The following is a 12,540-nucleotide window of genomic DNA, read 5'->3' as shown; positions in this document are numbered from 1 at the left end:
ATCAACCAAGAGTGTGGTAGATTTGAGAAGTGGTAGGAAGTTATTGAGTTTACTTTGGAAAATGTCTTTTTTATCTCTGTGGAAATCCCAGAAGAGCTGTTCATCAGACTGTACCCTAGCTTTCCAACCCCATCCCCAGGCCTAAAACGCAGAAGTTATATATGCACATATGAAACTCAGGAAAGAGATCTGGACTTTTAAATTACTTTGTTACTATTTTTTCATATTAATAGTGATTTTCAACTCCTGGGTAACAGACCTGAAATTCTTTTGGTCCCTGAAACTAAATCCCTCGAGGTTGAAGATGAATACCAAATTGATAGAAAATGCAGATTGATTTGGTCCACAGTGTGGATAGGCAGGAGGAAACATTCTCTGGGAAGGTGAAATGGCGTTCACTCCTCAGAGTAGGATGACTCTGTGTTGTAAAGGGATGCACAGTTTCCAGGATTTCTCATTTCAGTCCAGTCAGCCCATAGATACACTGGGTTCCATGAAGCTTTGCACCAACTAGTGCCACCAATCACTGAGGTCCAAGATGCACGTGGAAAAGCACATCACGAAGTCTCTGGTATTGAGGCAGTGCTTACCCCTCTGCCCAGGTAACTGTAGGCATGGACATGGGGGCTGAACCCAGAAGGTCATGGTTATGGTGCTCAAATTGAGGAGACAGGACCTCACCTGGGGCATGGGGCATGCTAGAGAGAGTGAGGCACATACTTATAGGCAGAAATTGAGGGCCTCAGCAAAACACTAGGAAATTGTCTCTGCTCTGCTGGATTGAAAGTGTGAATTCCTTTGCCCTGCTTCTTTCTGCCTTTTGACGGTTGAAGGAGACTGGTTTCTCCTTGCTCTGCCCTAGAGAGAGTTCCCTGCCACCCTGTTTCTGTATTGTTATCATTAGTGTTTTTAGTGTTTACCTCTTTGGCCCCAAATGTCTTGGTTTGTCCCTAGGATGGAGGTTTGCAGACAGACTCTTCTGGGATCAGCACTGAAGAGATGCTATATCCCACCCCAAACCAGCACAGCTGAATCCTAAGCAGTCAGTGGTGAGTATTCTGAAGACTTTGAAGGAGCAGACATTCTGGAGAAAAAAACTTCCTTTTACTGAAGAATATAGTGTTAGGAGATCAGGATGCATGTAACATGGTTATTTCTTGTGAACTCAAATTAAGGTGTTAATGATCATCTGTTGTGGGTTGGGCCTTGTGCCAGGCACTAGGAATACAAAGATAAATGAAAAAAGCACCCTACTGTCCCAGGGCTTACAGTCTGTTTGGGGTCAGGAGGAAGGGAGCAGATAGGAAACAGTAATTACAGTGATAAAGCCACTAGGTTTGTACAGAGGGCTTGGCAGTGAAGGTGTAACAACCACTCGTGGAAGGGTTGAAAAGGCCTCAGAGAAGGGAAGAAATCTTGGAGGAAGAGTGAGTTCTTCAGCCACAGGAAAAGGGACAGGAAGGTACATTGGGAATCACATGCTAAAAGGTATGTCTGCGGGCACCTGCATGGCCTTCAGCTCAGGTCATGATCCCGGGGTCCTGGGATCGAGCCCCGCATCGGGCTCACTGCTCAGTGGGGAGTCTGTTTCTCCCTCTCCCTCTGCTCCTACCCCCGCTTGTGCGGTCTCTCTCTCTCTCTCTCTCAAATAAATAAATAAAATCTTAAAAAAAAAAAGTATGTGGGGGAAATGAGGGAGGATTTCACTGATTATAGAATATAGTAGGGAAATAGTGACAGATCACACTGAAGACAGTCGGGGGCCAGACCGTGAGATTCCTTGTTATCTGTGCTTGAAAGTGTGAAACATCCTCTCTGGGCTAGTGTTGAAATGTAGTGAGAAGTGCATTTTACCTTGTAACTCTATGCCATTGTTGGGAGGAGACAGCCCTTGTTGGGCCTCCCGCACTCCTGCATGTCCTGCTGGCTAGCACGGCAGGACCCTGGCCACACTCTTACCCAGGCCACTTGTTCGTATTGTTTGTGCCCCTGCTAGCCTTGAGAGATGAGGTCACATCTCTTGGACAAAGAGTAGACAAGCTCACTGTGCTTATTGGTTGGTTGGTGTTCTTTATGGAAAGTTCATGTATAGATACATGTTGTAGGAGTTATTTACATATTAATATGAGTCCCTTTCACAGAAAATGCAAATACCCTCTCCAGCTCTATGGCTTGCCTTTTAATTTTCTTAATAATGATGCCTTTTGATGAGCATTAGTTTTTTAAACTTATAATAGTCCAGTTTATCTTTTTCTTTGTATCTTTTTGTTTGGTGTATCTTTTGAAGAATTCTTTCTCTGCCTTGCGATCATGAGGCTAATCTATATTTACTCTTTACAAGTCTTACAGTTTTGGGGCACCTGGGTGGCTCAGCTGATTAAGCGTCTGCCTTCAGCTCAGGTCATGATCTCAGGGTCCTGGGATCAAGCCCCATGTAGGGCTCCCTGCTCAATGGGGAGTCTACTTCTCCCTCTACCCCTCCCCCCACTCATGCTCTCTCTCACTCTCTTGCTCTCAGATAAATAAAATCTTTAAAAAAAGAAAGTCTTAGTTTTGCTTTTCCATTTATATCTATAACCCATTTAAAATTGATTTAAAAAATTTTTTAATTCCATTGTAGTTAACATGCAGCGTTCTATTTGTTCCAGGTGTACGATATAGTGATTTGGCTGAAATTGATTTTATGTATGAATGAGGTAGTTAAATTTCATTCTTTTCCCATATGAATATCCAGTTTATCTTGCATCACTTATAGGAAAGACTCTCTTTTTCCCCCACTGTTGTACAGTGCTCATTTGTCATATATCAATAGTCCATATATGCATAGATCTCTTTCTGGTTTCCCTGTTATGTTCCATTGGTCTATTGGCCTTTCCTTGCGTGAATACCACTTTTTCCTAATTATTGTACCTTTACGTTCTGTTTAGGTATTCAGTGGAACAAATCATCTTACCTGAGGAGTCTAGCTCCATTTGTGTGTGTGATTTTTTAGACCTGATTATAGGTAACTACAAATGCTTTACCCCTCGTAGGGGAAAGCTGCCCTCCCACACTAGACTTTGAGGCACAGCTAATGCATGCAGTCTGAGTTGCACTCAAGGATTCAAGACTGCCTGGACAGCAGTGCTCTTCGACATCTCCGTCCTGCTAGCCCAGGCACCTCCATCTGGGGGCCCATCACTGGGGGCCTTGCCTAAGCAACTCTGCCAAGACTCCCTTATTGGGGTAGCGGGAACTTGAAGACCCTTTCCCCACTCTAACTCAGTAGTCAGTACTTTTCCACTCGCAGCCTTTTCCCCTCTCCTTCCTCCTGGCCCCCAGGTCCATAAAATGACTGGACCCTTTTGTTCAGGGCTCTCTTGGCAGCGAGACAGTCCCCACAGCTGTGCTGATTCACCTCCCTCGCCTGGCACTGCTCATGGATAAGAAGGACAGTGCAGCTGCCAGCACTTTGTCTTGTTGAGCGTCTTGCAGTAAGTCAGGAAAGGCTTAGCGGTCCCTTTCCTGCTTGCCTGTGTTAGCCGAACACTGCAACACCTGGCGGCTGGGGCGCTGAAGTGCTGTGAGGGCGTACAAGTGACTTAGGCTACTTACGACCAACTAGCTTTGTATTAGGTAACCAAGACTGCCTCCCCACCCTGCCCTGTTACTGCCCCAAATCTCAGCTGCTTACAGGACAAACATGTTCTTGTTTATGTTGTGTCAGCTGTGGGTCAGTGGCAGCTCTGCAATACATTCTCTCCGCTCCAGGATCCAGGCTTAAGGAGGGAAAGAAAAACAGTGGTGGGGCCACACAATGGCTTCCACAGCATATAGTCAGGAGGAGTGTGTGTTGTTTCCGCTTATAGTTCATTAGCCAAAGCAGGTCAAATGACCAAGCTTCTTAACTATATGGTTGGGGAAGAAAATCCTTACAAAGATGGCAGGAAGTAACTAAGCAAGTCTTCCATGGAGATAGTATATCTACCATGATGGCCAATATCTATGGAATACTTTCTATGCCAGGGCTTTTTCTGAGTGCCTTATATGTATTTTTTTCTCAATAAAAAACAATGATATGAGATACATACTACTATACTCCCATTTCACAGCTGAAGAAATGGAGGAACAGCGACATTAAAAAGCTTGGTCATTCAGCTAGGCAATGATCGAACCAGAAATTGAAACCAGAAGTCTAACCTGACAATCTGTTCTCTTAACTACTAACTATAATATGAGAGTTTTAATATGAAGGTTGTTTATGTACCACATTGGGCTCTAAGAGCCAGTGTGTATTACACTGGTAAAAACTTTAAAGGTGAGATCCAAGAACCCCGTGAGATCTAAGAGCCCTTGGTCTCAACCTGTTTTTAACCTCTAAGTAACTGTATTATACTAGACTAACGCCACCGAGCTGGGCCTCAGTTTCTACATCCTTAAAAATAAAGGAGACAGGCCAAATAGTCTCTGATATCCCCTCCAGCTTTGAGATTTTTTATAATCTCTCCAGAGAGAAGGTAAAATGCTTTGTTGATGTGATGGCCTCTCTAATCTGCTTTATATGTTGTTATGTTCACAGGGGATCTCTCCTTCCCAGTCCCTTCCTCTTATTTTACTTCTCCTGTTTTACATTATGATATCATACTAACAGTAGTAGCTTCCATTTATTGAGACCTAATCTGTGCCAGGTCCTTTTTCAAGCTTAGTTTATTTATTTCATTTAAAAAATATAGATGCTATATTTAGAAAAGAAGAAAAGCTGAAGAAAATGCTGTAAACATCCATTTTTGAGAACTTTTAAAAAAGCACAGGAAAAGGGGCTCCTGGCTGGCTCAGAGGAGCATGCGACCCTTGATCTTGGGGTCATGAGTTCGAGCCCCACCTTGGGTGTAGAGATTACTTTAAAAAATTAAAAAAAAAAAAAAAAAGCACAGGAAAATAACCCAAAGAAAGGAAAAAGAAGAAAATACTAATGAAAAAGCAAGTATATATTCTTACTTAGAACTTCCACATATAAAAAGCCATGTTTTAGGTGATTTCTCTCTGTAGGCTGCTCTCATTTGTTACATTTGACTTCTTTCTGCCTCTAGGGAAAAAGATGCTAATTTCATGATCAACCTGTTCTTTCAGATGGTGACTCCTGGCCCTAAACAAGGAGTCCATTTCAAAGCAGAGTTTTGCAGAATTCCACCGCCAAGTGAGGGAGAAGCCCCTTGAGGAATCGGCTTACAGTGCTTCAAGCCAAGCAGAGTATCTCTCTGATAAAGGGACTTAAGACACTTGGGAGAATTTGCCCTGAAGTTCACTTCTGTCACTGCTCTGGGAGTGGGAAATATTCCCTTACCTTGTGTACAATTTCTACTTGTAATAAACTAATAAAAGAAGCAGCTGCTCAGTCTAAAATGAGTGATCTAAAAATATCTCTCCCTAATAAAACAAACCCGGGAACACCAGCGGTCCTGACTAAGCACCAGCATGTCCAGACTTGAGGAAATCCTATGAGTATTCTCAGCCTGGAAAGACCTTCAGTGTAAACCCAAGGCTCATTACACTACACAATAGAGAAGCCATTCCTGAAGAAGAGTCCCACCAGAGTAAAGAATGTGGCAAAGCCGTCAGATACTGGACTGGTCTTGTCAGATAGCAGAGAACTGTTGGGGAGATCTTCAGTGTCATAAACATTCCATGTGAGCCCAAGTCTCATTAAACAGATTCCCTTTGGACAGGAGCAAGTAGGGAGGTCTTCATTTGGAAGCAGTGCTTATTACCAGAAAACCCATAAACATAAAAAAAGTGGGAAGGCCTTCACTAAAATCAGTCTTCTGTATCGGTAAATCCACATCGCAGCAAAACCCTGTATGTGTGACTGCTCTGGGGACACTTTCAGCATTAGCTCAATTCTTAAAGTGTATCAAAGATTCCAGACAGAGAAAAGCTCTTTGAGTGTAAGTGATTTGGAAAAGCCTCCAGTCAAAGTTCAGATCTTACCAAACATCAGTCTGCATTGGAGAGGAGCCTTATTCCTGGGACAGGTGTGGGAAAACCTTTCAATGAACTCATCTCTTACCTGACATCAGAGGATATAGAACAAATATAAACCTCAATTGTGAAATAATGTGGTAAAGGTACAGGACTTTTTCAACATAAAGCATCACCATTAAGAAAAAACTCAATTGGGGCACTTGACTGTCTCTATTGGAAGAGCATTTGACTCTTGATCTCAGGGTCGTGAGTTCGAGTCCCACATTGTGTGCAGAGATTACTAAAAAAAAAAAAAAAATGCATCAATCACTAGCATTATTTTATGGAATTACAGACAAGTGTTATAGGAGACTTCGTCAGGTCACTTCATGGGCAAAGTTGAAACATATCTATGACAGATCTCCATGGGATTTAACTGTCTGGCACAGCTTTCATTTTCTGTAGTAAAGGTAGAAAATAGGGAGAAGTCTTTATAACTATTCACAACCTTTGGTGATTGAAACATTATTTATTACATTTATTTTCAGTTTGGAATTCATGATGCTAATTAAAATAGTTTTTCTACGAATGATTTTGACATTGATTCCTCTGATGCAACAAGTATACCATTTCTACCAGACTTATTCCCTTTTATTTTTATAGTGTTCATAGATCTAGGAAATGCTGCAAATATCTGTGGTTAGGTAAATCGTTTCACAGAATTTCCTACCCCTTTGGGAGGAAAAATAGAAGTGTGGGTGGGCCACGTGAACTTGTTATTTGCTAAACAATGGACCATATTTACCTTGTTTGCTTTTGCGTGTCTAATATATGGAATAGTGACCGATACGGAGAAGGCTTGGAACACATGCTCGTTGAAGGACGCCTTGAAGGGTTCTGTTGTGGGTGGTTATCAAGTCAACCTGAAGAGGGAGCTCTAATAGTTTGTCATAGGATCTGCCCCCTTCCCAGGCCTGGTCCACAGATAAGCTTGGGTACTCATTGTGGATTTGTTATGAACTCAGTTCATGGTGCATCATAATCATTGGTCTGTGTGTGGGCTTCCTTTCGTTTTCATACATTTTACTTTTATCTCTACTCACATCCCAATCCCATTTCTCCCAATTTCCTCCACTCACCCTTATTTAAAAAACGTGTGTTCTATTTCATTCTGTGCCATTCTGCTTTTTGAAATCACTTAATTATGAATTCATTAATTACTATATGCAGATCTAATCCTTTAACTGCTCTACAGTGCTTACTTAGTCATTTGTTCATTCTTTTAATGAAAGCTATTTAGGGTTTTAACCAACTTCGGCTCTGAACACCTTTGGGAGTGTTTTTTCTGGGAAACATAGGAGTGAAATTGCTGGGCCACAGGTTATGCACAGTGTAAATCTCTCTAGCATGTACTGATTCCTGTTCCTTGTGAACTAAGGGACCTATTTGGCATCTTAATCTGATCGTGATATCACCTTTTCCACATGGGTTTTCAAGAGCTGCAGACTTCCAAACCAGGTAGGCACCTTCTCATCTGGTGGCAGCTTGGGCTGAGGCAGATTTCCAAAATAGGAATAAAATGAAACTTCAACTTCAAAAATAATACCTGACTTCTCAGGATCTGGTGATGCAAAACTTGATTCTGCTACTTAAAATGCAGTGTAATCATAAGAGCTACATACCAGACCATGCTATGGGCAAAGGGGAAATAAAATCTTTTCTGTCTAAGAACATCCCAGAAAGGAAGTGTAGCAGATGCAAAGGTGCTGACATGTTGGAGGAACAGCTCGGCTGATGAGAAAGAGCAAGAAGACACAGGCAGAGATCAAGAGAGAGGGCCCATAGCAGTGAGCTTGTAGGCCAATTTTGGTTTTTACCCTGAGTGAATTGGAAAGCTTATTGCAGGATTTTGAGCAAAGATGTGGCATAATCTGTCTTAGGCTTTGAAAGGATTCCTCTAGCTGCCTTGTGAAGAGTATACAGGGACAAGAGTGGGAACTAGAACAGTTGGGAGCTATCAAGGTAATCCAGGCAGAAACTAACAGTGTCTTGGACAAAGGTGATAAGCAGAGGTGGTGAGAAGTGATGGATCCTGATTACACATTGAAGATCATGCCACGAAGATTTTGCAAATGGATAAGATCAAGGGAAAGAAGAAGCAAGAATGACAAATGGCATTGGACAACTGGAAGAATGGAGAGGTCTTAGCAGTGATGAGTAATTACCAATTATTTTTGAACCAATTGAGTTTAGGGTATATATTAGTACCTCCCAGAAATTTTGATGTTTGAGGAAAGAGGAGGAACATTCTCAGCACAGTCTGCCTCTCAGCCCAGAGCATCCTTCAGCCACACCTGGCTGAGTCCCAGGTGAAAGCCTTTTATCATAGGCAGTTCCCCTCTCCCTCCATCCAGACACTCCTAAAGACCAAGGGCTTAAGAAAGCAGTATTTTCTCACCCACATATTAGGAAGGACTAGACTTAAATTGCTGAATGACAGACATCCTGAAGTTGTCTGATTTAAACCTATATAGCATGAGATAAACTGCCAGCCTCTGAGAGTTATGGCAGATCAGTTCGAACCTCCAAGTCCATGGTTTCTTAGGAAATACTAACTGTGGTACATTCTTGACTTTTTGAAGAACATTTAATCAAATTAGTTATATGTAAATGTTCTCTTAAGTTAGAATGTTAAAATAGGAGTTGGAATGGAAATCACCTAATAACTATTCACCCTGCAAAAACATGCACCAGAATTCTGCTTCCAGTAATGGTGGACAAAGTAATATAGACCTATTCTCCCACTGAGTAGTGGGAAAGCTGGGCAAAATGCTTTTTTTTTTTTTTAAAGATTGTATATTTATTTGAAAGAGAGTGTCAGAGAGATAGAGTACCAGTCAGGAGGAAAGGGAGAAGCAGGCCTCCTGCTGAGCAGGGAGCCTGATGTTGGGCTCAATCCCACTCAGTCGGTTGAGTGTCTGCTTTCAGCTCGGGTCATAATCCCAGGGTCCTGGGATTGAGCCCCCCATCAGGCTCCCTGCTCAGCAGGAAGCCTGATTCTCCCTCTGCCTGTTCTGCTGGCAGCTTTCCCTGCTTCTGCTCTCTCTGACAAATAAAATCTTAAAAAAAATAAAAATCTATCTAAAGACATCAAAGAACTAATTCAAGAGTAAAATTATGGGCAAGAAGATGTAGATTGAAGGAGATTATCCCTTCTTTGGGCATCTTGATTCTGCAAGGGGTACCTGAGAGGCTGGGTCATACTTTTGATAGGTTCACAGAGGAAAAAGAAGTTGGATTCTGGGTACTGCCAAGGTGGGGGTTAGTGCTGGTAAATGCGCTCACTCTCGTGTGTGGGACCCCCAGAGACTGCACTCAAATTGTAACCACACAGGGGGCTGCTGCTCTGCTCTGAATCTTAATCTCTACAGTGGATTTAAGTGATTCCATAGTGCCAATGCCCTCAGGTACCAGGAAATCCTCTCTATAAGGACATGATATTCTCTTTGCTCTCAAATTATTTCTACAAGCAATTTTACAAAAACAATTTAAAAACTAGGCACATGAGAAGAAAAATGACACAAAGAAAATCCAAGAGAAGCAATTGCTAGTAGAAACACATCTGGGAGTCCAGACTTAGTATTACTGGACAGATTTTTTAAAATGACAATGCCTACAATGTTCAAATATGAAAGATAAGATTAAGACTTTTAACAAAAAATGGGGGACAATGAAAGAACCATAACAATTCTGAAATTGAAAAACAGTAGCCAAAATGAACTCATGGATACATATAACAGATAAAACATAGCTGAAGAAAAAATTAGTGAAGTACATAGTTGAGAAGAAAATATCTTGAATAAAGTGTAAAGGTACAGAAAGAATGGTCTACATAGGAAAAGGTTGAGAGAGAAAACAGAGATCCAAAATATTTGTAATTGGGTTTGAAGGAGAAATGAGTAAAAGTGGGGGAAGACAGTGTTTAAAGAGAATAGTAGATAAGAACTTCCTAAAATGTAATATCAAACACAGATTCAAGAACCATATGAAACTCAAAAAGGATAAATGAAAATATTATTTATATTTAGTAATAAATATAAATAGTAAAAGTGCTAAAACTAAAGACAAGTATCTTAGAGGTAGCAAGAGGGAAAAAAAGAATCTTCAAGGAGCAACAATAGCTTATTTCTCAACAAAAAGATTTGAAGCCAGAAGACACTGAAATGACACCTTCAAAGTGCCAAAAGTAAAAAAAATGCTACATAGATGTCTCTACTTAGCAGAAAATTCATTCAAGAATAAAGGTAAAAGACATTTTCAGAACAAACAGAAGCTGAGAGAAGTCATCACTGACAGGCCCTTATAAAGAAAATAGTCGAGAAAGTTCTTTAGGCAGAAGGAAAATATTCCTCCTTGAAGGGTTGAAGATGCAGAGGTAATCAAATACAAGAAAATGGTAACTATGGGTAAAGCTAAACAAATACTGACTGTATGAAACAAAAATACAATGTCTTGCAGTATTAAAAACTAAAGTATACCAGAAGCAAGGTTTTTGTTTTTGTTTTTTTTTTATGTTGAGAGAATAAAGGACTTAAATATCCCTAAGGTTCTTACATTAACTGGAAAGCTATAAAATTACCAATTAATTTTAAATTAGTCAGTAATGCACGCTGTGATCTCAAGGTAACCACTACAAGAACAGCCAGGGAGTATGTAGAGAAAGCAATAAAGCAAAGAAAAACAGCAAGTACGTCAAAAGAAAGCATTTAGTAAATGGTAGGTTTAAACTGTAATATTAAATGTATATGGACTAAATGCTCCAGTCAGAAGATAATTGTCAGGTTGGCTTTTTAAAAAATCCTGCTTGTATGAGGCACATGTAAAACATAAGGATATAGAAACTTTGAAAGTAAAAAGCTATATCATGTAAACACTATTTTGGTATCAGATAAAGTAGACTTTAATGACCTAAATTTGTTTGGTCATTAAATGCCAAAACTGACAGAAAAAAGCAAAATAAATGATCATTTGTGGAGGAAAATCTTTCCACACCTCTCTTGCTGACATAAAAAATAGAAAAAAAATTTAAAAATCACTAAGTATTGTTTCAGTGTTCTCCAGAGAGAACCAATAAAGAGATATATAAATATATACATCCAAGAACCAGGAGCTCCAGTGTCCAAGGGCAGGAAAAGATGAATATCCCAGGTCTAGGAGAGAGAATTTGCCCTTTTCCTTTTTCTGCTCAGGGCCTCAGTGGAATCTGGACGATGTTTGCCTACATTGGTGAGGGCATAACCTCTTTGTTCAGTCTGCTGATTCAAATGCTAATCTCTTCCAGAAACTTCCAGACACATCCAGAAAGGACACCTTCCTAGGTAGCTGTGCATTGCTTAGCCCAATCAGGTTGACCCATGAAATTAACCATGGATGGTTCAGTTGGTTAAGCATCTGCCTCAGGTCATGATCCTGGGGTCCTGGGATCGAGCCCCATGTCAGGCTCCCTGCTGCCGGCTTCTCCCTCTGCTCCCCTGCTCCTGCTCTCTCGCTTGCTCTCTATCTCAAATAAAATCTAAAAAAAAAAGAGAAAAGAAAAGAAAAGAAATTAACCATCACAAATATATATTTGAAAAACACCATTAACAGACTTGCCCTGATGGAGAGAGGGAGGGGGGGATATAACTCTGCAGTCAACAGCAGCAGGATACGCATTCTTTCCAATTATAAATGAAAAATGCAAATAATACAGAATAAGTTCTCTGACCACAGTGCAATTAAGTGAGAAATTAATGACAATAAGGTAACTAGGGAAAAAAAAAACTTATTTGGAATTTAAGAAATATACTTCTAAATAACCTAGGCTCAAAGAAGAAATCACAATGGAAACTAGAAAATACATTGAATTGCAATTTGTGCTTCTGACAAAGATGGAGTAATTGGAACTGGATTTACTCTCCCACCAGGAAAAAAAAAAACTGGAACCAAATTAATAACCATTTTTAAGACATTGTATTTCAAGCAATGGAGGATGGTGGTGATTTAAAGTGGGAAACAAATGAAATGAGTGCTGGGATTGCCCCAGAGAAAAAGAATTTTGACCGTTGCACAGGGACAGAGAACCAGGTAGAGCTGGCAGATTCTCTGAGATGAGGGATACATCGAGCATGGGAAGAGACCAAGGTGGCTGCAGTTCACAGGGCAGAATAATGGAAAGGAAAGTGCTGTACAGAGAACTCTGGAGATATGCAGAGTCCCTCTCCAGATTTAGGAGTTGAGGGGCATGCACTAAAGAAGGTACCCTCAGGGAAAGAACCATCTGAAAGAATTAAAGGGAAAGGTACACAGCATTACACAAGGCCAAGAACAGTACCTCTTCCCACCAACAAGACTGAAAAATGTTGGAATTCACAAAGCATTAGGTGAAGTACTAAGAAGGAGTCTGCCTCAGTAGTGAGGAATAGTTAGCTATATATAATTAGTGTCCTGTTGCTGCTGTAACAAGTACCACAAACACAGAAGCTTAAAACAACAGAAATGTAGGGGCACCTGGGTGGCTCAGTTGGTTAAGCGACTGCCTTTGGCTCAGGTCGTGATCCTGGA

The 12,540-nt window shown here is 40.8% G+C and overlaps 2 protein-coding genes across 6 annotated transcripts in view; both read left to right on the top strand.

Annotated features, from left to right (window-relative positions):
* The window catches only part of ZKSCAN8 (zinc finger with KRAB and SCAN domains 8), a 36,973-nt gene extending 31,607 nt beyond the window's left edge, over positions 1-5,366 (top strand). For both annotated transcript variants that reach the window (XR_014147329.1, XR_014147328.1), the window contains exons 9-10: positions 955-1,049; positions 5,110-5,366. The gene's annotated coding sequence lies outside the window, so the exon portion shown is untranslated. The remainder of the gene's footprint in view (positions 1-954; positions 1,050-5,109) is intronic.
* LOC102738274 (uncharacterized) overlaps positions 1-5,366 on the top strand; it is a 13,268-nt gene extending 7,902 nt beyond the window's left edge. For all 4 annotated transcript variants that reach the window (XM_081827384.1, XM_081827381.1, XM_081827383.1 and 1 more), the window contains exons 3-4: positions 955-1,049; positions 5,110-5,366. The gene's annotated coding sequence lies outside the window, so the exon portion shown is untranslated. The remainder of the gene's footprint in view (positions 1-954; positions 1,050-5,109) is intronic.
* Positions 5,367-12,540: the final 7,174 nt, after the last annotated feature.

This window comes from Leptonychotes weddellii, chromosome 8 (genome assembly GCF_054177405.1).
Source record: "Leptonychotes weddellii isolate Sample4059 chromosome 8, ASM5417740v2, whole genome shotgun sequence".
Lineage (NCBI taxonomy): Eukaryota > Metazoa > Chordata > Mammalia > Carnivora > Phocidae > Leptonychotes > Leptonychotes weddellii.
This window is presented reverse-complemented; position numbering and strand designations above follow the sequence as displayed.